The following is a 26,039-nucleotide window of genomic DNA, read 5'->3' as shown; positions in this document are numbered from 1 at the left end:
TCACAAATGGATACCATGGGAAAGGAGCCAGAAGCAAAACAGTACACACCTTGTAATTTCATTTTGTATAAAGTACAAAAACAGGTAAAATAATCTTTTTGTTGTGCTAGTAAGAGTGGAAATCACCCATTCTGAAAGGTGTTTTGGCAAAATAGCAGAATGGATCCAGGATCTTAAAAAATGTCCTGCCTGTTGACTTCCTAAACTGCATCTTAAGTAAGAAATTGTAGCTGCCCATGAGGACTACAAATAAATCATGACTATTGGATAATAATAAATATTCTTTCAAGACCTGATATTTAATAGTTGTATAATACTTCATCAGTGCTGATATACCAAAGTTTTATTATTTCTCTATTACATATATTTATCAGTTTTCAACTTAAAAAAAATTTCATTTATTTATTTATTTATTTATTTGACAGAAAGAGACACAGAGAGAGAAGGAACACAAGCCCCGAGAGTGGGAGAGGGAGAAGCAGGCCTAGGCCCCTATGTGGGCCTAGATACCAGGACCCTGGGATCATGACCTGAGCTAAAGGCAGACCCTTTACGACTGAGCCACTGACGTGCCCAGTTTTTAACTTTTTATTATTATAAGAACTCTAGCACGGATATCATCCAGTAGTCATGATTTATTTATTTAAAATTTGATTTATTTATTTGAGATAGAGAGAGGGAGAGAATGCACAGGGCCTCCCATGCACAAGCAAGGGGGAGGGGCAGAGGGAGAAGGAGAAGCAGTCTCCCCTCTGAGCCAGGATTTCCAGTGTGGGGCTTGATCCCAGGACCCTGGGATCATGACCTGAGCGGAAGGCAGATGCTTAACCGACAGAGCCAGCCACTCAGATGCCCCAATAGTCATGATTCAATGTTCAGTAAAAAATGTAGAATACAAATCTATTTCTATAATGCAGTCCCAGCTTTATTATATATACACTCATATACATATATACATACATAAAAGGAGGAGGAAAAAATACCACCAGGTCAATAACAGTCATTTCTGTGAAGAGTTTTAACATATTCTTCTTTAAAAATTTTTCCTTATTAAGTCCCTAGGGCTAAGCCCAAGGTTCTGTCACAGCCTTGAACTTAGCACTAAACATGACTCAGTACCTCTTTCATTCTCCAGGAGGAGTATGACAGGCCCAAGTGTTGATTTTTACTGAAGATTCTGTAGGAAAGACAGATGAGATGTTTTACACCATGCAGTTCAGAGCAACTCAAACATATTCTTCAGATGTGTCTTGTGATGGTTAATTTTATGTATCAGCTTGACTGGGCCACAGGATACCCACACAGCTAGTTAACATTATTTCTAGGTGTGTCTGTGAGGATGTTCAAGAAGAGATTAGCATCTGAATCTGTAGACTTTGAATAAAGCCCATGGCCCTCCCCAATGTGCGTGGGCGTGATATAATCCACGGAAGGGCATGAATACAGCAAAAGGTAGAGGAAGGGAGAATTTCTTTTGTCTGCCTGACTACTTGAGCTAGACATCGGTATTCTGCCCTCTGGAACACACTCCACTAGATTTCTGATTCTAGGGTCTTCGAACTTGGACTAGGACTTATACCATTAGTTCTTCCGGTTCTCGAGCCTTTTGGCTTGGACTGGAACTACATCATCAACTTTCCTGAGTCTGCAGCTTGCCGATGACAAGCAATAGAACTTCTCAGTCTTTAGAACTCTATGACTCAAATCATTACAGTAAGTCTCTTTATAACATCCCTATCACTTAATACAAATCCTTTTGGATATCTATCTATCTATCTATCTATCATCTATCTATCTATCTATCTATCTATCTCCTACTGGTCCTACTGGTCCTGATTTTCTGGGTAACCCTAATACATACCTTATCTGTCAGTTCTCTCCATCTGGAAGCCACACCAGGTTTCCTCTTTATTGTCTTTCCCTGGGTAGCAACAGACAGACTGGTTTCTGGCTTCTTCAATTCCAGAGCTTGTCCATCCCAGGCTTCCAGATAGCTCTCCCTTTCTTATGCAGAACAATTCACTTCTCCTAATATGCATACAACCCTCACTTGGCAAAAACAAAAATTCTTGCCAGTTTGCAAATTTTCTACAATAAGTTCATATTACTTTCGGAATCAGAAAATTCTGAAATACTCATAGCAGCCCAGTACGGGGAAATTTTTCTCTAGGCAGTCCCAGCATTAATGAAAACATGTAATCTGCAAGATCAAGTCCAACTGGTTAAAATTAATCTTAGGGCCAGAAATTCCTCAACCTAAAAAAATATGCATATTTGTATGAATTTGTCAGATAATTTGAATTATCTGTGCAGCAGCTCCCAGTGGTGACAGCAGAGATTGAAGAACTATTTGTATTAGTATTAGCTTTATATAACATGGATCAATAACCAGATAAAACAGTTAATTCTGGACCCAGAGAAAATAGTGGCGTGAGCAAACAGAAGAATTAGGTGGTTCGAAGCTAATTCCTGCTTAGTTTTTTAAGTAGTAGCATAGTTCTCTTCCTGAAATCTCTAGTGTCCAAAGGAGCTTAAATTATAAATCTAGACCTTTCTCCTTTTCTAATATATGAATTCAATGCTATAAATTTCCCTCTTAGCATTGCTTTCACTGCACCCCACAGATTTTGTTAAGTTGTATTTTCACTGAGTCCAAAATATTTAATACATTGTTTGAGACTTATTCTTTGACTAGTGTGTTATATAGAAGTGTGCTGTGGGGCACCTGGGTGCCTCACTTGGTTAAGTGTCTGACTCTTGATTTCAGCTCAGGTCATGATCTCAGGGTCCTGGGATAGACTCTCCCTTCCCCCACCAGCCCAGCTCAGCAGGGAGTCTGCTTGTCTTCCTCTCTCTGCCCCTTCCCCTGCTTGCTCTCTCTCAAATAAAGAAATAAATCCTTAAAAAAACAAAAAAGAAGCATGTTGTTTAATCAAATATTTTGGAATATCCTCCTATCTTTCTGTTACTGATTTTCTAGTTTAACTCCATTGTGATTTGAGAGCATACTTTGTATGATTTTTATTCTTCTAACTTTGTTGATGTGTGTTTTGTGGCCCAGAATGTAGTCTATCTTGATGAATGTCCCATGTAGGCTTGAGAAGACTGTATTCTGCTGTTGCGGATAAAACACTCTATAAAGGTCAATTAGTTCCAGTTGATTGATGGCTCAGTTCAACTATATCCTTAAGGATTTTCTGCCTGTTGGATGTGTCAATTACTAATGGAAGGGTGTACATATCTCCAACTATAAGAGTGGATTCATCTATTTTTCCTTCCAGTTCTATCAGTTTTGCTTCACATATTTTGATGCTTTGTTTTTAGACACATACAGATTCAGGATTAGAATGTTTTCTTGGAGAATTGACCCCTTTATTACTAGTAATTTTCCTTGATATTACTGATATTGCCATGATAGTTTTTCATGTTATGAGGGCAGCTTTGTCTGAAATTAATACAGCTACTCCAACTTTCTTTTGATTAGTGGTCTCATGGTATATCTTTCTCCATCCCTTTACTTTTAGGGGCACTCAGGGTCCTGGGATCGAGACCCGCATCAGGCTCTTTGCTTGGCGGGGAGCCTGCTTCCCCCCGCCCCCGCCTGCCTCTCTGCCTACTTGTGATCTCTGTCCAATAAATAAATTAAATCTTAAAAAAAAAAAGTGGGCTTCCTATGGACAACTTATTGTTTTCAGCCACCCTTTCAGTCTCTTTTAATTGTACATTTCTGTTCACATTGAAAATTATTATTGGGGGCACTTGGGTGGCTCAGTCAGTGATCCCGGCTCAGATCATGATCCCGGAGTCCTGGGATAGAGCCTGGAGTCGGGCTCCCTGCTTAACAGGGAGTCTCCTTCTCCCTCTATCCTTCTCCCTTGCTCGTGGTATTTCTTTCTCTTTCTCTCTCTCAAATAAATAAATAAAATCTTAAAAAAAAGAAAAGAAAATGATTACTGGGGCACCAGTTTGGCTTAGTCTGAAGAGCAGGTGGCCTTTGATCTTGGGGTTGTGAGTTCGAGCCCCATGTTGGGTGTAGAGATTACTTAAAAATAAAACCTTAAAAAATAGTAAAATAAAATCATTGTTGATATAATTGGATTAGTATCTACAATACTTGCAACTGTTTTCTATTCATTGCACTTGTTCTTTGTTTCTTGTTTTACTCTTTTTCCACCTTTTCTGTTTTTAATTGAGTGTTTTATATTATTCCATTTTCTCTTAACACATTAGTTATACCTTTTTAAAACTTAAAAAAAATGTTTGCCCTGGGGGCACTTGGATGGCTCAGTAGGTTAAGTGACTGCCTTCAGCTCAGGTCCTGATCCCAGGGTCCTGGGATAGAGCCCCACATCGGGCTCCCTGCTCTGTGGGGAGTCTGCTTCTCCCTCTGCCTCTGCCTGGTGCTCCACCTGCTTGTGCTTCCACACGTGCTCTTTCTCTCTCCCTCTCTCTTTTGCCAAATAAATAACTAAATAAAGTGTTTAAAATATTTGCCCTGAAGTATGCAGTATACATTTACAGCTCATCTATTTTAAAATAGCACTGTATTGCTCATTGGCAGGAGAGTATTCCCAGTTCTGTCCTCTTGTCTCTTATAATTTGCTGTCATTCATTTCACTTATTCATAGGTATGGTCACCTAATACATTATTGCTATGGTTATTCTTTTAAATAAGCAGCTAACTATTAGATTAATTAAGAATAACAAAAATACAAGATTTCATTTTATTTTCATTAGCTTCTTGACTAATACCCTTCTCTCTCTCTTTTTTTAAATGTAGATTCAAGTTTCTGGCCTCTATAGTTTTCCTCCTCTGTGAAGAACTTCCAACACTTTTTTCAAGGGCCCGTCTACTGGTGACAAATTTTCTTACTTCTTTTTGTCTGAAAAAACCTTTATTTCTCCTTCACTTTTGAAGACAATGTCACCGGATACAATTTGGTGTTTTTTAAATTTCAACACACTAATTAATTTCATTCCATTCTCTTCTGTTTGTATGGCTTCTAAGGAGAAGTCCGATGTGATTCTTATCATTGGTCTTCTGTAATTAAGGTATCCCCCTTCTTTGGCTTCCTTTGGGATTTTTCTTTTCTAAATACAAATATCAGAGAGATTTGTCTAAACAAATAAAATGTTATATGATCAGGAAAAACAAAGCAAAACGAATGGTAGGACAAATTAAAGGACGAATGAAAGGACAAACTAAAAAAATACTTGCAATGGTGGAAAAGGGTTAATAGTCTTAAGAAATAAAAAGCTTACTTATAAAGCTTAATGTTCTAAAAGAAAAATAGGCAAAGAACATGAAAAGGAAACTCACAAAAGGAGGAATTAAAATGGACAAAAAATATATGTAACAAATGTAACTACAAATGAAATTAATTTAGGAAGAAGATATATTTTTAACCTCTCAGATTGACAAAAATGTGAAAATGTTTGCTGCATCTGGGAAAGGGAACTACCCTAATACAGCTGATGGCATGTGTATTTTTACAATTCTGGAGGGCAATTTGGTGAATTTTATTAAATTACTTCAAAATCTCCATTTCTTCTGATTCAGCAATTGCACGCCTAGGAATTTATTCTTAGGAACTAACCTGACAAAGAGACAATGATGTATGTGTAGCACTGTGTATCATGGTAATGTTTGTAACAGGGCAAAATTGGCAACATCTTGAAGGTCCAAAAAATGTTTGTTTTTTAAAGTTGTTTAAAGAAAAAAAAGAGAGAGAGAGAGAGATGAGAGATAAGAGAGAAAAGTTTGAAATAGGCAAACAGGTCCTTATATCATACAGCCTTGCCTTCCTAAGTGGCAAGCCTTCGCAGATAGAGAATGGAAGGAGCAGAATGTAATAAGACATCCTGTACATGTTATGCCCTCCTTTCTCTGAAGACCCAGAGGTTTGCACCCCCTGACAAGAGGGGGGGCTTACCTCTTTGGTTCCACAAACACACATCACTCTGTCCTCAGATCCTTTAAATAGCATTCCCATCACCTCCCTTGAAAACTGGAAACATAGCTCCTTCATTCAAAAACATCATGTTGAGACAGGAGAAGTGTGTCTCCAACTTTATCAGTCTGACTCTGGGAAAACTGCTAACAGCTGAATGTGACTTTTCTGGGCCAGGAAGTGAGAAGGGAGATAAGAGTATAGTAGTTACTCAATAAATCCTTGGATGTAGCCAAGGCAGCCAGGATACGATGTCAGCATGCCCAGTTCCATCCTGGCCCCATTGAGTGGGATGAACCACCTACAAGTGAAGGCCCTGGAACTCAGAGCAAAGCCCATATACCTGGAATTTTCCCATATCGCTTCCCATTTTGTACCAACTTATGGCTGTCATGTTCTCAAATCCTCTGACATTCCTTTGGCTCCAGACCTAGGCTCCTGGGTCTCCTATCAGGTGCCTTGGCTATGGAGACCCTTTCCAGGTAAGTTACTCCAGCCTGGCTAGACTACAAGGCCTTCTGGCATCTCATCCCCCATCAGTGACCAGAGAAACTAGAATATGCCACTTCCATGCTTCTCCCCAATCTGCCGGGGCCTGTACACCCTACCACCCTACACCAATTTCTCCTCCACCTAGGAGAAGAGGTGTCAGAAGCAAAGGGATATAGTTATTAGATGAAAGAACATTAGAGTTAAAAGGAATAATATTCATCATTTAGCTATACTTCATTTAAAGTGAAATGATTTACTCATGGTCACACAGCTAATTCCAAAGTAACATGACACCCAGCGACCAGGTTGGGCTTTTTTGCTTTATTTTATTTAAAACAAAATCTCATTTGTTTGTTTGTTTGACCAATTCCTACGAGTCTACCTACCTGTGATTTAGCCTAAGTGGAAATGAACCACAGTCTAGTCATGTCTTTGATCCTCTTATAAGGAGGAGGGAAATGTGTCATGTCTTTTTCAAAGTTCTCTGCTCCTGGTTGTTGGACCCCCCCTTCTAGGAAGAATGAAGCAGGCCTGGCGGAAATTGATGCCCAGGGTGATCAGGAGCAGAGAGAGGTAGAACGAAGGAACAAAAGCATACCAGAAAGAAGGCTCCCAGTTCAGCCAGCAGAAGCCCCAACTCTTTTTGAAGGGGAGGCAGGACACCAAAGTCAAAGGCCAAGTAAATGCAGGAATAGTCTTTGGTTGTTGGGGCTGGAGTTTGTAGAGAGGAGGGATTAGTAAGATGTAACAGGTGAACTGAAGGGAAGTAAGGTGGGGTTGGTGAATGGGTGAATGAGGCCAGAGTGCAAATCCTTCATGGTTGCTAAATGAAAGTGTGTGTGTGGGGGGGCAGGGTATAGCCCTGCTATAATTAATATTAATTAGTGTTAATTAATATTAATTAAAAATTACAAAAGAGGGGATGTGGAAAACCACCCAGGTATGAACCTCTCACCTACAATCAGAGAACACAGCAAGTCCCGGTAACCCAAATGAATGTCTCCCAGAGTCCAGTTTTTCAGACAGTTACTGAAAGTCTACAGTCAGAGAAAAAGTTCTCCAGACTTCTTCCCACTACTGTCCCAGTCACATTGCCTTAGAGGGGTGTCGACACCATTCTCCCATAATCACTAAGGCATTATACCTCTTACCATACTTTCTGACTCAACCATGGAAAATCTATAATTATTTTTTCTTGAAAACAGATTCCCTAAATGTCTATATCATTGGTGTGTTAAAGTTGCTCTACTCAAGCCTTTGGAGTCACCTATGACTTTCTCCCATTCATTCATTCAGCAAATACCACGGAGTGTTTACTCCATCATGTACATTGCGTGATGTTATGACATTGCGTGGGTTATCCAATGGTCTATAAAACAAACTGATGTTTGCCTCATGGGACATGCACTCAAGCATTCACCAAACTGTACTGAATCTGTCTTCATAATGATGGTCATATTAATTCTTTTCCTCTACCGCCATCCCAGTTTAGTATTCCAGCATCCTGAACTTTTCTAGTAGTCTGTGTGTCTCCCTGTTTGTATTATCTCCTGCACTCTAATCTATGATACACTCAACCCATTCCTAAGTACGATAAAGCATCTGTAACACATGACATTTACAAATGTAAATTCCTGGATCCCAGCCCGCCCTACTGAATAAGAAGAGTGGTAGGGTCCCAAGAATCTGTATCGTTTTTAAAGCTAACTCTAGGATTCTGATGCACATCCAGTTTTGGGAGCCATTGCCTCACATCACTATCCAAAGCAATTCTACTTGCTCAAATTTTTTGAAGGAATCTTCATTGTCTACAGAAGAAACTAACATATTAGCCTGACAATCAATATTCCAACCTGTCTATTCCAACTTGCTCTTACTAAAATTCTAGTCCACCTTTAATTACATAACCTTGAGAGAAATTACTCAAATTGGCAGGTACAAAAGCAAGGACACAGTCTTTATTATCCTGTGCTACAAAAACTCTTCTGCAACTGTCTAGGAAAAAATTTGAAGTAATAATGTATTTATGTTCTTCATCAAATACCATTGTGGCGATGAGTTTCATCCCGCATTCTCTCTTTTCCTCTCCTGTTTCTATTCCTTTCTGCTTCATGGTTCTCTTCCTGATTTTTTTTCTCATTTAAATAGTCATACTCACACTTGCTAAAGCAAACTAGTTTGTTGTTATGTTGTTAATCACAAAGCAATACGTGTTTGCTTTAAAAAAAAAAAAAAACTCTAATTACATGGAGGAAAAACACAATAGAAATTGAAAGTGCTCTCTCCCTTCCACTTCAGGTCCACTCTTGGGAGTTTGGTGACGAGAAGCCCTTTAACTTTACTTACATTTCCACTTTCCATAGGGATTCTGCACCTATTCTCTGAACTGCTCTTACCCTCCCAAACACCTCTGTCCCTGTATTGGCTGGGATCAGGTTTTCTCTCTTGAGTTCAGCCATCCAAATCTTGCGTGCTCCCTGAGGACACCAAGGACAATCATTCCTTTCCCATCTGTTCTTTTTGACTACAGGAAACTAGTAATGCTAACTAGTAATGTTCTATTGTTTTCCTGACTTCCTCTCAAAAAGCTTCTTAGTTGCCATTAAAACTCTTTTTTTTACCCTCACTTATTTGGGGAACCTTCTGTGGAGCACAGGACCATGCCTTCCACAGCGCATTTTACCAACTGGCAGAGAAGGTGATTGACAACAAGGGATGATTTCCTGAGTTCTAGAAAGATTACCCATCACCCTTCCTCCAAAATATTTCTTCTACTAGAAGCTGAAGTTTGGAATCCCGCCAAAATTTTTTTTAGTAATAGCTTTTATGGAGATATAATTCACACACTGTATATCTAAAGTATACAGTTTGATGGTTTATAGTGTATCTACAAACTTGTGCAACTATAATAAATTTTAGGACACTTTCATTACCCCAAAAAGAAACCCATACCCATTAGTAGTCATTCCTTATTTCCCCCAACCCTCCCCGTCCTAGGTAACCACTGATAACTGTCTCTCTTCATGGATTTGCCTATTCTGGATATTTCATGTAAATGTGAAATCATACAATATAATATGTGTGGGTTTTGATGTTGTTACTGTTTCTTTCCATTAGCATAATGTTTTCAAGTTTCAGGCATGCTGTAGCATGTACACATATTGGTACGTCATTCTCTTTTTTATGGCTGAATAATATTCCACTGTATAGCTAGATTATATTTTATCTATCCATTAATCAGTTGATAGACATCTGTGTTGTTTCCACTTCTTGCCTATTATGAATAGTACTTCTGTGAATATTCATGCACAAGTTTGTATATGGACAGGCTTTTGTTTCTCTTGGGAATGTGCCAAGGAGTGGGATTGTTGGGTCATATGGTAACTCTACGTTTAACATCTTGTGGACCTGCCAGACTGTTTTCTAACGTGGTTACACCATTTCACAGTCCCACCAGTGTACGGTGTATAAGGGTTCTAATATCTCCACATCTTTATCAACACTTATTATTTCCCGTTTTTATAGATTTTATTTATTTATTTGAGAGAGAGAGAGAGAGAGAATGAGAGAGAGCATGAGAGGAGAAAGGTCAGTGGGAGAAGCAGACTCCTCACCAAGCACAGAGCCTGATGTGGAACTCGATCCCGGGACTCCAGGATCATGACCTGAGCCGAAGGCAGTTGCCCAACCAACTGAGCCACTCTGGCACCCCTATTTCTCATTTTTAAATAGCTATCCTGGTGGGTTTGAAATAGTATCTCATTGTGGTTCTGATTTGCATTTTCCTAATGACTAACGATGCCGAGCATCTCTTCGTATGCTTATTGGCCATTTTAATATGTTCTTTTTTTAATTAAAGATTTTATTTATTTATTTGTCAGAGAGAGCAGAAGCACAGAGAGCTGCAGGCAGAACAGGCAGTGCAGGCAGAGGAAAAGCAGGCTCTCCACTGAACAAGGAGCCCTCTGTAGGACTCGATCCCAGGACTCCAGGATCATGATCTGAGCCGAAGGCAGATGATTAACCAACTGAGCCACCCAGGCATCCCCATTTTAATATATTCTTCAGAGAAAGGTCTATTCATATCCTTTGCCCATTTTTTTCTTTTGAAGATTTTATTTATTTATTTGAGGGAGAGAGAGAGAGAGTGCACACAAGGTGGGGGTGAGGAGCAGAAGGAGAGGGAGAAGCAGACTCCCCACTGAGCAGGGAGCCTGACATGGGGCTCAATCTCAGGACCCCGAGATCAGGACCCGAGCCGAAGGCGATGCTTAACAGATTGAGCCACCCATGTTCCCCCCTTTGCCCATTTTTAATTGGGTTATTTGTTTTTTATTATTGAGTTATAGTTATTCTTCATATATTCTAGATACAAGTCACTTATTAGTATATTATTTGCAAAATTTTCTTCCATTCTGTCAGTTGTCTTTTTTACTTCCTCAAGGGTGACCTTTGTTTTTTTTTTTTTTAAAGATTTTATTTATTTATTTGACAGAGAGAAATCACAAGTAGATGGAGAGGCAGGCAGAGAGAGAGAGAGGGAAGCAGGCTCTCCGCTGAGCAGAGAGCCCGATGCGGGACTCGATCCCAGGACTCCGAGATCATGACCTGAACCGAAGGCAGTGGCCCAATCCACTGAGCCACCCAGGTGCCCCCAAGGGTGACCTTTGAAGCACATAGTTTTTCAGTTTTGATGATACCCAATTTATCTTTTTTTTTTTCTTTTGTTGCTTGTGCTTTGGTGTCCTATGCAAGAAACCATTGACAAAGTCCAAAGTCAAGAAGATTTATATCTATTTTTTCTCCTAAGAGTTTTATAATTTAGCCTTTACATTTAGGTCTTTGATTCATTTTGGGTTAATTTTTGCATCTGGGATGAAGTTCCAACATCAATCTTTTGCATGTGTCTATCCAACTATCTCAGTACATTTGCTGAAGAGACTTTTTTCTCCCATTGACTCATCTTGGTACTCTTCTAACAATTAAAAGAACAGAACACCTAAAATTCTGCTTTCAGAGTTGAAAGGCACCTTATGAATCTGCACTGGTCAGGCTTTTTAGTTGCAGATGGGAGAATGCATTTTAGCTATTTTAATTGGGGATAAATTTATTAAATCATTGTTGGAAGGAAAAGAGGCAGAACCTCTGGATTAGAGGTTCTCAAACTTGACTGCACAGTGGGATTGTCTGGGAGTTAATGGTCATATTATACCCCATCCCATAAATTAGACTGTCTGGGGGTAGAATGCAGGCATCGCTGTTTTAAAAAAAATATCTCCTTAGGTGACTCCAATATACAGCCAAGATTGAAAATCAGTATGCTAGACGGAGCTCCTAGGAGTAACATCTAGGTCCACACTGCTGAATTTGCCTGGTGGGGGACCTGTTGCCATCACATACCTCAGAACAACACAACCTCTGCTAGCTGCTGCACCACTGTATTTCTCAGAAATACACAGCTTTTGTGGCCACCTATGCGGAATAACTGGATCCAGTGTCTAGGCTGTTTCCTTAGATAGCTCTTTTGGAAACAAAATCTCACATAGGTGCCTCTGAATGGTAGAACCCGTCATGTACTTACACCTAGCAGCAAAGGAATCTGGGAACATAGTTTATTTAGAGCTTTTAATGCAAAGGTGGGATTCCCAAAGTGGAGAATTATTAAAATGTGATGAGTGTTAAAAAAACAAAACAAAATAAAACAAAAACAAAACTGGAGCAGCCCAGAAGGTAAATGTCTGCTGCAGGGTCAGCTGGTTGGTTACAAATCTGGGTATGCATCAGAGCCAGCTGGGGTGACTGCAATAACAAAAGTTCACAGGCCACACCACTGGAGGAACTGATTCAGTAGGTCCATGTGGGTTCTGGATTTGGGGTTTTAGATAATACAATTGTGACTGCTTGCCTCCTAGTCAAAAGACTTTCAACTTCCCATCAGGGATAAGGCATCATCTGCATATGACTGCAGAGAAGCAAAGGAGTGACACAGACTCATACAAAAGTGTAAATGACCAGTAGAGTTTTTGGCTACAATCTTAATCACAGGATGGTGCACAGAGGAGGGCAGGAAAGGAGGCTAGACTAGTGAGTGTTAAGAATCTGGACTTTCCTGATCCTCTATGATATCCATTATCCATCCTTGGGAGAACTGTATAGTTTGAAAATTCATTTTCAATATTAGAAGACATTTTTAACCTTTGAAGGCAAATTTAAACAATCTCTTGTTATTCGTAATGAAAACCAAAGCAAGTAAAGCTAGTAAAATTTCCCAGGCTAGTAAGGGTGTGCAGGAGGTAATGGTTTCTCAGTTAGAAATGTGTAGAGGCGGTCAGAATCTCTGTGGGAGTATGTGTCTGAGATTTTTACATTTATCTAAATAAGGTATGTGTTCAAAAGGTTGGGTAACGCTGTCCTAAATCAACTTGTTTTTCCTTTTTGGGGAAGAGAGGGTGTGAATTCAAAGCAGAGCCAAGAGGGGAGCCCTCTAATGGCTCCATACTCCAGCAGCTGCCCCTTGTGCCTAGCAAATGAAATTCTTCCAAAAGACTATATATACTTTTAAAGTAATCCCTGGAGCCTTCGACGTACAACTTTTAAAAATTACTGGAGCCACCTTCCTGTAACCCAAGTGACCATCGTCTCTTATTTTATGTGCTCTATATTCACCATGTCCTGGGTCAAGACTACTTCAAATCACACCTTCCCGGAAAGCGCATTGCTTTTTATCAACAGCTTGATTCATGACCTGCAAAAATTCATAGCCCTGTGTGACCCTTCTAAAAAGCCTGCCTTTCACACCGTGTCCCCTTCAGAGGGAATAAAACATTCTCATTTCTTCTATCAGTGTATTGGCTGGAAACACCACCTGGACTGGTGGTTTATATGAGAGAGACTTGTGTTCAGGGGAAAGGCCCCACAGATAGAGAGCTGATCTCACAATACAACTGACAGCAATATGTAACGGCCTGTTCTCCTGCAGAGGAAACAGGAACAGGAATTTTCACACCACCATGAAGGCAGGTTAGGCTGGCAGCTAGCATGTTCTGAGCCTTACTGGTTCTCATAACCTCTCTCCTCTGTTTTCATAACCGCATGACTGTTATGTCATGGGGGGGGGGGGTAGGAGAGGGAAAATTTGCCAGAAGAATAAATCAGGTATTTAATTTGCTGGGGGGATAAAACCCCTAGCAATCTGATAGGTCTTTGCCAACACCTATTAAAACAAATGTTTTAAGAAAGAAAAACGGTTACTTATGGTGTGGTGTTTCCTCTGTGTTTGGCTAATTGTAAGTCAGGCAGCTAGCAGGAAATCATAATTGAAAGGAATCCAAATAAAACAGAATCTCCTCTATCACTCATGGCTGCTTACTTAGTAAAGTTCACTTTATACCAAAAAAAAAAAAAAAAAAAAATCAAGTGTTAATTGCAGAATTGGGGTGCAGGAAGGCTTCATTTTACACAGCCAAAACAGGAGCGGTGATGAATTAACTTTTAGCTGCTTGTGATTAAGAAGGTGGTTTGAACGAGTGCCTCCTGAAGCTGGGCGCCGGGCGTGGAGGGGGTATGCTGGTTTCCTAGAGCAGCAGGACAAAGAACGGGAGAAACCGGCTCCACCTGCAGAGTCCTTACTGTTGCTCTAAGAGCTAGGAGGCTCAGGTGACTTGTGATAGATCCTGTTCCCTCAGAAATGGAGGAAGGAAGCTGCCACCTCTGGATAAACTTACCACGGTGCTATAGCACCTCTCAGGTAGAGAAATGCAAACATAGCATTATAGAAGAAGACCCTGTGAAATGTCAGGAAGAATTGATCGGCAAAGACTGAAATGAATGCGAACACTCACGTTGGGACGGATGTAGCGGCAAAGGCATTTTCATATAGCGCTGCGGGGGAGTGGGAATTGCTAGTCTTTCTGGAGGGCACTTACACAGCTTTATCAACACTTTCAATGTACAAACTGAGGATTGCTGGAGGGGAGAGGGGTGGGAAGGATGGGGTGGTTGGTGATGGACATTGGGGAAGGGATGTGCTACGGTGAGAGAAAAAAAAGCCTTTCAATGTACATTCCCTTTGACCCGGTAATTCCACGTTTAGCATTCTTGGACAACTAAACAATGATATGTGTACAACGGTGTTCCCCCCAATATTTTCACGGTGGGGAGCTACCCACGTAGAAAATATTTAAGTAAATTATAGTGCATTCATACAAAGGCATACTATATAACCATTACAAAGGATACCTGAAAAGACATACAGAAAAACGTTAAAAGAGGTTTTCTCTGGGTGGCAAAATTTGGGATTTTTTTTTTTTTTAACAAAAGGAAAGGAAATTCAAGAAGAACTCCTTGCCCTTTGATAATTGCAAAATAAAGCTGCTTTCCTTCTTCATTATTAGGGTCCCACCTAATGAGGTACCTATGACTAGGGATAAAGAGAGATATTTGTTGCACATTTCCCATTCGGATGAGAAACGCTGAGTAATTCTCAACTCTGAAGGCAAGAGGCAGATAGAGAGTTCTGCTGAGGAAAAACTTTTTAAGAGATTTTGTGTTTAACAGAGTTCTTTGCTAGTTGTAGATGTATCCAGGTTATGCATAGAATAAATGTTCATCCAGTGAATGAATGAATGAACTGAATGCTTTGTAGAGATAGAAGGAATGAGAGAAACCATCCAAACTCTTATTCCACAAATGGGGTGCTCAGAGTCAGCAACTAGAGAGGTGCACGCAGCTAATAACTGGTCGAGCTAGGACCAGAGCCCAGGGCTCCCGACCACTGCAAAGGCCATTGCAACTTCACAAAATCAAGAGCTATCTGTGGTTCCTCGAGTTCCTTCCAAACCCAGGAAGTGGTGGTTCCCAAGTTATGTAAGGGCTACTTAGATACAATCATTAACTGTTGGCAGGACAGTTTAAGGCTGTGATTTCACTTGGAGCTGCCAATAACCATAGTATTTTCTGCATGGTTGGTGCCCAGTAAATGTTTGGCCATTGGTAATCGGCATGAGGATGCTGTTTCCTTTGCCCTGGGAAGGATACATCAAGTGTCCCCTACCCCATGTTCAGAGCTGAGGAAATACCAGTTTTCTCTCCCTGAGGGCCCTGCCCCCAGCAAAGTTGTGAACTATGTGGTTTTATATTCCTTTGATGTTCTCTTCTAGTATTCCTCTTCTCCACCTCTGCTCTTCCTTCTCCCTATCTCCTTCTCTTCTCATGTTTGCCAAAGCCTCCCAGATGGACCTATCCCATGTCCATCTTGAAGGACTATAAATAGCATTAAATAAATCATGGCTTCTAAACCAAATTAGATGTATTTCATTGGGGACAATTTCAAATATACACAAAAGTAGCAATGATGCCCATGTCCCCATTACTTAGCCTTATCAATTGTCAAAATTTTACTGATCTTGTTTCAGCTATTTTCGCCTCTCAACTATTTTTTTGAGTATTTTATTTTATTAAATATTTATTTATTTATTTATTCGGGGAGAGCGAGCGAGCACCCACGTGCGCATACTCCTGTGTGAGCAGGGAGAGGGGCAGAGGGAGAGAGAATCTTCAAGCAGACTCCCTGCTGAGCGCAAACTCTAACTGGGGTGCAGTATCCAGGGCTTAATCCCAGGACCCTGATATCACCACCCAAGCCAAAATCAAGAGTCCAACTTCTAACTGACTGAGCCACCGGATGCCCCTTTTGGAATATTTTAAAGCACATTCTAGACATTATATTATTTCATTCATAAGTACTTTAGAATGAATCTCTGAGAATGAGCTTTTAAAAACACAGTCACTATGCAAGTTCACAAAAAAATTACCAATAATCCCTTAATATCACCTATCACTCAATTCCTGTTCAAGTTTCCCATTGCCTCAAAAATGTATTTTTATAACAGCTTTGATGGACTCAGATCAAGCCAATGATGACATATTTGATTTGGCTGGTATATTTCTGGTCCTTTTTTTTTTTAAACCTGTATTTCTGTATCTATTCATCTATCTGTTTATCTATCTATCTCTCCTTGGTGAGGTAAAATTTGCATGGTGCAAAATTAATTATTTTAAAGAGAACTATTCAGTGGCATTTAGTACAGTCACAATGTTGTGCAGTCACCACCTCTCTCTGGTTCTAGAACATTTTCATCACTCCAAAAGGACACCTAGAGCCCCATTAGAGCAGTGGCTCTCTACTCCCACCTCCCACCAGCACCTGGCCACCATCAATCTATATCCTATCTCTAGAGATTTACCTGTTCTGGATATTTCATAAAATGGAATCATACAATATGTGGCCTTTTGTGTCTGGCTTTTTCACCTCACTATAATATTTTCAAGGACCATCCACATTGGAGTATGTATCAGTACTTTGTTCCTTCCTATGGAATATATAATTTCATTAAATGTATATACCACAACTTATTTACCTATTTATTTATTGATGGACATATGGGGTGTTTTTGGCTATTATGAACACTGCTACTATGGACAGGCCTGTGTACATATTTGTCTGAGTGCCAATTTTCAGTTCTTTTGGGTTTATATCCAGAAGTGGAATTCCTGGGTCATATGATACAGTTATGCTTAACTTTCTGAGGAAACACCAAACTGGTTTCCATAGGGGCTGCCCTGTTTTACATTCCCATCAGCCATGCATGTGTGGGGGCTCCCATTTTCCCACATCTTGCCAGCACTTGTTACATTCTACATTGTTTATTACAGCCATCTTAGTGGGTTTAAAGTGGTATCTTCTGGTGGGTTTGATTTGCATTCCCCTAATGTCTAATGATATTGAACATCTTGGCCATTTCACATCTTTTTTTGGATAAATGTCATTCAAGTCCTTTGCCCCTTTTTAAATTGGCTTGTCTTTTTGGGATGGTTGTCTTTTAAAATCTAATAGTTCCCCCCCTACCCCTTGTTAGGCTATTCATTTGCATAACAAACTGGATCATTTGTCCTGTAGAATTTCCCTCATTCTGTATTTGGCTGTTTCCCCACAGTCTAATTTAACTTGTTTCTCTATCCTCTTATTTCCTGTAAACAGATATTTTAGAACTACAGGGTTTACTAAAATTCTTCCTTCCTTCTTTCCTTCCTTCCTTCCTTCTGGTGGAGATATTTCTTAGGTGACATATCCTTCCTATTGCATTATTTTGGGAAGCTCGTAATACCTATTTTGTCCAGTTTACTGACCCAAACTGTATATATTTTTTTAAAGATTTTATTTATTTATTTGACAGAGATCACAAGCAGGCAGAGAGGCAGGCAGAGAGAGAGGAGGAAGCAGCCCCTCCGCTGAGCAGAGAGCCCGATTTGGGGCTCGATCCCAGGACGCTGAGATCATGACCTGAGCCGAAGGCAGAGGCTTAACCCACTGAGCCACCCAGGCGCCCCCCAAACTGTATATTAAAGAACTCTAAGTTTCTTCAGGGTTATTTAAGAGGTCCCGCAAATGTCTAATTGAAATTTCACTTAAAAATTATACAACTGACTACTGCTTTTCTGGATTTTCTCAGAATAAAAAGGAAGTCATGTAAGTGAGCCCCAGCCCTCTACCTGCCTCACCCAGAGTTACTCTGCCTTTTATATTTTGGAATCCTAGATAAGATTTCATTAGAAAAACATCACACCAATTTATTTATTTATTTATTTATTTATTTATTAAAAAGAGTTTATTTATTTGACAGAGAGAGATCACAAGTAGGCAGAGAGGCAGGCAGAGGGAGCGGGGGAAGCAGGCTTCCTGCTGAGCAGAGAGCCCGATGCGGGGCTCGATCCCAGGACCCTGGGATCATGACCTGAGCCGAAAGCAGAGGCTTTAACCCACTGAGCCACCCAGGTGCCCCTACACTAATTTAAAAACTAAAATAAAATGAACCCCTTCTAAAATGTCGGGTGATTGGGTGACACTTCCCAGAGATATTTATATCATAATTGAGGACTCTGAAAGTTGGAAAGGCCATAAGACTCCATGAATAAAGTTCCACATTCATGCAGTGGGCACGGCTGGTGGAAGACAGAGTGGAGTCCTTCTGGTACCCCTTGAATCACACAACATAGGAACTGTTATTATCCCCCCAAATCTATGGCTATCTCCCATTTATATAAGATACCCTTTCTTCATTTAAATGAAAGTGGACTTTGAATAACAGCAACTCACTCTTTAAAATAGAGCTAAAGCTTTATGAGAGGACCACTGTTCAAAATAGGGGGTGTGTGAGGTAGGAATAGCTGAGAACCTAGCAATTGCCTCTCGTGTAGTATACAGATGCCCTTCAGCTGTCTTTTGCTGGAAATATCTCTAATTCTGGTCACAAGAAAAGATCCTCCATCTTTCTGACACAGAATATACACACTCTCTGTGATACCTTAAATCAATACCTGATTGTCCACTACACACTTTTTCTTGTATTCCATTAAAATTGAGCTTCTCTCTATAACTAAATGTTGAACACATCAAAGTGATGGATGGTACATCAGCCCCTTATCCCTAGGATTTTGGAGGCAAAGTCTACAGTCTTCTTGTGGCTAAAAGGAGATTTATGAAACTTTGCTTCAATTCTAGTTTAATCCTCAAGTGTCTGCTTTTTAATTGTCAAAGAGTTGTAAAGTCTGCCCTTCGTGGAACTAGGAACAGCACAATGGATACACAGCTGGATCCCACTGCAGGTGGAGGAAGGGAACACTGAGTCTTCCTATTTCCTCTGAGATGAGAAGACTCAAGTTCTGATTATCTACAGGTCTGTTTCTGGAATAGGATATTTTGCCAGTAAATGAAGGCCCTAGAGTCTATTATCTTATCATTACCATCAATATCCTCCTCCTCCTCATCATCATCATGCCTATATTCTAATATAATGTTGGAAGAGAGGGACAACAAGGCCCAATCAGCTGTTGGCCCCATAGACTCCAAATTTACTGCAGGAACTCAATTACCTTTCGGATTGTCCAAACAGAATTCTCACGAATTTTCCATGATGATTTTGGTTAAATCTTACCAGCTTTTATCCAAACTGATAAATAGAAATACATACAATAAAAGTGAATTTTTAGGGGTGCCTTCGCAGCTCAGTGGGTTAAGCCTCTGCCTTCGGCTCAGTTCATGGTCTCAGAGTCCTGGGATTGAGCCCCACATTGGGCTCTCTGCTTGGCAGGGAGCCTGCTTCCCCTCTCTCTCTGCCTGCCTCTCTTGTCTACTTCGATCTCTCTTTGTCAAATAAATAAATAAATCTTAAAAAATAAATAAATAAAAATGAATTTTTACACACAAATATCAAGAATTATCGATTCCCAAGTCCTTTCCCTAAGTCGGTTCCCAACTAATAGGTCTCAGAGTGATAATTACAAGTGAAGGACAGAGATACTGTTGGAAGGAGGGTTGACCTCAGACACACACAGAAAATGGAGCTGCATAACAGGACTTCTTTCCCACTCATGCATTCCTTATGATATAGAAATCATCCTTTGCATGAGTTTAGATATAAGATGTTCATAAGATGAACAACTGGAGAGAAACTAAATGCTCATCAGTGGGAAGAGAGGGAAGTATAACTGGATTTTGAAACTCTAAAAAGGATGCTGCATAAAATTGATTGATGTGGGAAGATGTTCAGGATAAATTAGTTAAAAAATAAGGTGGGGAAAATTTTACATATTTATAATTTTCTTTTTAGTTTTGGATATTTTTAGTCTTGAACGAATTATGTGTGCTTTATTTGGGAGGAGAAGGGAGGTTCTATTCTAAGCCTTTTAGTATATTTGCATGGGTTGGCTTATCAGGCTAGCTCTCTGTAGAAGGCACAGACATCTTGAACCAATGGAAAAGAGACAGAGAATGAGAACTTTTCAACTTCGAAAGAAGAGAAGGACAAGCCTAGATCATGTTGGAGCAGCATTAGGACTGCGTAGGACAACGGGGGTCATGGCAAATGGGAAAATGAGAGGAGTGAATGAAGACTTGGTTTGAGGAACCAAACTCCAAGCTTTGAGTCCTTCACAGTTTGGTTTAAGTATCTCCAACATGAGGGTGAGTGAAGTAATATCAGGGCCTGGGCCACAGCTGGCACAAGGCAAGACAGGAGAGATCTTGTGATGTTTCTGTCCTCTATCTTTTTTGTTTGTTTGTTTGTTTGTTTGTTTATATTTTATTTATTTGAGAGAAGGGAGGCGCACAAACAGGGGGAGAGGCAGAGAACCTGATGCAGGGCTCGATCCCAGGACTCTGGGATCCTGACCTGAGCCAAAGGAAGATGCTTAACTGATTGAGCCATCCAGGTTCCTTAATCTTCTTACTTTGCCTATTTGGTTCTGGGTGGAGAGACCTGATGGTTCTCTTCCACATATCTCAAAGCCCAGGAGCTAAGGAGTGACGTATCCAACATCAGCTAGGCCCGAAAAAAAAAAAAAAAAAAGAAAAGAAAAAGAAAGAAAGAAAAAAGTGAGTTAAATAGAAAGAGGCCCCATAGACTCCAATGGAGAAACCATGCATGTGGATCTTCTCTTCAAGTGGCAGTTCACCACCCTGAATGTACTGCCCCGGGTAGAAATGTAGGTTAGGATTCAGAGCCCAACATCAAAGGTGGGGTGCTTTGTTTCAGCAGGTTAAAAAGCAACTCATGGTATCACGGTGAATATATCTGGAAGGAGCTGGCAACTTCAAAGGGATTCATTAACAGATCTCCCCGTTAAAGTCCCTGGAAATTTACTAAACTGCCCATAAGTGTTTTTATTAAAAGCTAAAAACAGGCCTAGGAGGCATTTTAATAAAGACCTCCGGTCAGCAAACTGGACCAGGAGAGCTGTGTCGAGGGCCTGGAATAGAGAGTAGTTTGTTGCAATGTATCTCTTAGGGCAAAGTTCCTAACCTTTCTCACTTCAGTTTTTTCTTTAAAACCCAGCCTTACAGGGACATTGAGAGGGTTAAATAATATTGTTTGTGAACAAACTCAATAAGGCTAATTCCTTTATAGGTAAAACGAAGTGCTCAACATTACCATCTGAAGCAACATCTGTGATCCTTGCTTTGGAAAGATTCTAGGTTCTTCCCAAGTGTACCATACCTAAAAGACAAGCAGCAGAAGAGGAAGGTTAAACTCAACCCACTCCTTGAGGTTCAGAAAGAACAAAATGGTGGGATGTTGAAGGAAGGAGGCTGTTGGAAGGTCAGAATTTGAATAAGAATTGAAAGAGGTAATTCTCTCATCCCCCAATGTTCAAATGATCTCACTTGGTCTTAAGAAGTGAAACCTACAGGGTCTGGTAAAATTTTGAAGCCTTCTGAAAGGCTGCTCAGAAAGATAAGAAAATAGAGAAGAGCCATTGTTGGACAAAGTGACATACACGCACTGCCATATTGAATCCCAGACAAAAAGATCCGCCATGATTACAATTGAGCTTTCAGTCCAGAGGCCAGTTCAGCCAAACATTTTGTTCATGCTTTTTAAAACTCAGTGGCGAGTACGTAAAAATGTCTGCAACCCAGATGAGGTTGTTAAATTCTTTCTTAAGAACAAGACAGAAAGGAGAAGTGATTTACTAGAGTATGTTGCTGGGTTTGTTTTTTATTTTTATTTTTGCTCTTCTAATCCCCAAGCCCACAGCAGCCCGTGTTGTTGAATCTTGATTTGTTTTTGTCTCATATGAATGTGAACATCCATCCTCCCAGCAGAGATGGTAAATAGCTGTACACATCTATGTCACGAAGTGGTCATAAATAACAATCATTTATGGGGCTGGTGGGAGGGCAACCTTTGGGCTTTGAGAACTGCCTGCAGCAACATTGTTCTATGAAGTTTCCTGTAACTGAAGGGGAAAAAAGCATGGATTCTTGTTGTTACTGTTTAAAATTATTATTTTAAAGTAATACATACATGTAGTAAAAAAAGAAATTGTTATATTATAGAGGTAGTATTAAATTAAAAATCTCTATGTCTGCCACAGTGGTTACCACTTAAAAATTATCAGTTTCAGGCTACACAAATCATATATGAACACTTTCTTGCAAAAACGTCAGATCATACAGACAAAGCTAGAGTCCTTCTTGACCATTAGCCCAATTACATTCCCCTCCTTAGAGGTAACCACCATTGTTAATGGGTGGGTTTCCTCCCAGATCTTGAACATTTTTATAGGGATTCTTGTTTTGGTTTTTATTTTACAGAAATGGTATACTACATTTATGATCCAGTAATTTGCTTTTTTGACTTAATAACATGTCTTGGATAGGGGCACTTGGGTGGCTCAGTTGGTTAAGCATCTGACTCTTGATTTTGGCTCAAGTCGTGATCACAGGGTTGTGATCTCAAGCCCCACATTGAGCTCTGTGCTGGGCATGGAGCATGCTTAAGATGCTCTCTCTCTAAAATAATAATAATAAATTTAAAAACGTGTCTTGGATATCTTTCCATGTCAGCACATTTTGTATGTATTTCACTCCTTGAAACTGTTGTATAGGGCACCTGCATGGCTCAGTCAGTTAAGTGTCTGGCTTTGGCTCAGGTTATGATCTCAGGGTCCTGGGATGGAGTCCCACATGGGGCTCCTTGTTCAGTGGGGAGTCTACTTCTCTCTCTCCTTCTGTGTGCCTGCTCTTTCTCTCTCCCAAATAAATAAATAAATAAATACTGTGGTATTTATTTATATGACGGGCCATCATTTATTTATGTGTAGTGAGCATTTAGATATTTCTAATTTTTTAATATTACAACACAGAGCTGTACCGAACACCAATGTCCCTACTTCCTATGCATATGTGGAAGTAGTTCTCTAGAATAGATAGGAAATACCCATTTTTAGCCATTTCTATTTTTAGTTCTTCTGTTGTATGTCATGATCATTCAAAATAAGATGCTTATCATTTATTTCTTGATTCGCCAAATTTAAATCTTATCAATTGACTCCTTACTATAAGAGATGGGGAATTCAGCGCACTTATAAGAGCTTTTACTTCCCTTCCACTGCCAGCTTTTGTTAGTTACATTTTTATTATTGTCTTTTCTGTTCATTATTTCTACACTGCACTTTATACACTACACTTACACATCTAGTTTTTATAACATCAACTTTAGACAATATCTTTTGATTCTCTACCATGCGTGAGGGTATTAGCACTTCTGTTTCATCTTTCCTCATCTCCTTCCCTCCTGACCTCTGTCAACTACACTATTACTCTCACCTTGTCCAGGTTCACAACCTTTACCCTCTATTCTGTACCTGTACAACCCTCTGTGGTTTCTCTGTGGACTGATTCTAAAAGTTGCAAACCTTTTGACGATGTTTTAATATCATGACTCTTTAAATAAGGTTCTCCTCATACCAAGCATTGTTGTCAAACCCTTAGAGAAGGAGCGGGACTGTTCAAAACAAACTGTTCAAGCATCAAGGTCAAAGGGATTGCATTCTCTTATACATTGATACATGCTGGAAATAATGCTGCATTTTAGTTTGCCTCACAGATGGAGCCTAACTTTCTAACAACAACCTTCCACCTCTGACATTTCTAATCTTTCTTCCTTCCCTCTTTCCTTCCTTCCTCTCTTCCCCGCACCCCCTACTTCCTTATTTCTTATCCAACTCTGCCTTTATCCTCCATGTGCATTTGGGGTTACAGCTTCCTTTGCTCTATTCTACCTGTAAATAAGTTCTTATCCACTTTCTCTTTTCCAGAAAGTCATCAAATTCTCTGGTCTGTGAACAGATCCTCCTTCCTATTCTCTTTTGTGTGTCTTCACTCTTGTTTGAGGTGGGGCTTGGGGGAAGGGAATGTAAATACACCCTCTCCATCATCCATCCTGGACCCAACAAAGCAGGAATTTTTAAATGATCCCATTAAACACCACTGTTTCTTTGAAGGCATTTTCAACACATGGGTGCCAATTTCAGCAAACAAAACAACTCTTAGTTTTCTAATTAGCCAGGGACAGGTGAGAGAGTCTATAACCCATACCACAAAACAAAACCCTGGAACCTGTCAGAAATGTGCTCACTATTTAATTCTGTTACAAGGCACCTAGTCTAAAAATTCGATGTCTATATCCTTGTCTGTCAGTCCTGATTAAGAAGGGGAGGGACTGAAGAAAGACTCTAAGGTCTATGGCAGAGCTGGAGGGATAGGCTGTTCAATGGCTTATTATTTTTCAATGCAGCTTCCCCAGAGAATTGGTAGTCCCAGTAGCCCAGGGGAAGTCAGGATAACATAATGGATAAGAACTGGGGACCCAGAGCTATTCACCTCAAAGATACAAATGTAGTGATGCAAAGGGACATGTACACCCCAATGTTTATAGCAGCAATGTCCACAATAACCAAACTATGGGAAAAGCCTAGATGTCCATCAACAGATGAATGGTAAATTGCGGTATATTTATACAATGGAATATTATGCAGTCATCAAAACATGAAATCTTGCTATTTGCAACGATGTAGATAAAACAAGAGGGTATTATACTAAACAAAATAAGTCAATCAGAGAAACACAATTATCATATGATCTCAATGATATGAGGAATTTGAGAAACAAGACGGAGGATCATAGGGGAAGAGAGGAAAAAAAATGAAACAAGACGAAACCAGAGAGGGAGACAAACCGTAAGAGACTCTTAATCACAGGAAACAAACTGAGGGTTACTAAATTGGAGAGGGGGAGGGGAGGTTGGGGTAGTTGGTTGATGGACATTGAGGAGGGTATGATCTATGGTGAGTGCTGTGAATTATGTATGGCTGATGAATCACAGACCTGTAAGAATAATACATCTATATGTTAATTTTAAAAATTAAAGAAAAAAAAAAAGAATTGGGGACCCAGAGGGCGCCTGGGTGCCTCAGTCAGTTAGGCATCTGCCTTCAGCTCAGGTCATGATTCCAGGGTCCTGGAATAGAGCCCCACGCCAGGCTCCCTGCTCAGTAGGGAGTCTGCTTCTCCCTCTCCCCCATGCTTGTGTGCACTCTCTTTCCCTGTCAAGTAAAAAAAAAAAAAAAAAAAAGAATTGGGGACCCAGGGATTCTGACCCTTCATAGCTGTGTGATCTTTTTTTACTATTTCTTTTCTTAATGAAGTCCCTAGTCTATAAAGTGGAGGAATAGTTTTCACCTCGCAGGGTTGTTATGCTGATTAAGTGCAATAATACAGAGAACACAGTTGGTGCCAACACATAGCAAGCATCCAATGAATGCTAGCTATTTTTTAAAAAAAGATTTTATTTATTTATTTGACAGAGATCGCAAGTAGGCAAAGAGGCAGGCAGAGAGAGAGAAAGAGAGAGAGGGGAAGCAGGCTCCCCGCTGAGTAGAGAGCCCGATGAGGGACTCGATCCCAGGACCCTGAGATCATGACCTGAGCTGAAGGCAGTGGCTTAATCCACTGAGCCACCCAGGCGCCCAATGCTAGCTATTTTTAAACAAACTTTGCATTTTGAGTATACACTCCTCTATGGGACATTCCTGAGGAAGGAAGGCAAGTAGTCCACCCTCACAGAGTTCCTAGTCCAAGGAATGGATCTTCCTTGGAATGGAAAAACCATCAAGTGAAGATTTTCAAGTGAAGATTTTGACTTGATGATTTTTCACATATGGCGAGAGTTTAATGGGTATCTGCTGAATAAATAA

At 40.1% G+C, this 26,039-nt stretch overlaps 1 long non-coding RNA gene across 1 annotated transcript; it reads right to left on the bottom strand.

Annotated features, from left to right (window-relative positions):
* Nucleotides 1-1,150: 1,150 nt before the first annotated feature.
* On the bottom strand, nt 1,151-21,498 carry LOC309872592. The gene is made up of 3 exons (XR_014315989.1): nt 21,431-21,498; nt 1,862-2,049; nt 1,151-1,177 (listed from the first exon to the last, which is right to left on the bottom strand). It is a non-coding gene; the product is annotated as an uncharacterized lncRNA (long non-coding RNA).
* Nucleotides 21,499-26,039: the final 4,541 nt, after the last annotated feature.

The sequence above is a fragment of the Mustela nivalis genome (genome assembly GCF_964662115.1).
Source record: "Mustela nivalis genome assembly, chromosome: 8".
Classification (NCBI taxonomy): domain Eukaryota; kingdom Metazoa; phylum Chordata; class Mammalia; order Carnivora; family Mustelidae; genus Mustela; species Mustela nivalis.
The sequence above is the reverse complement of the archived record's forward strand: the minus strand, read 5'-3'. Positions and strand labels throughout refer to the sequence as shown.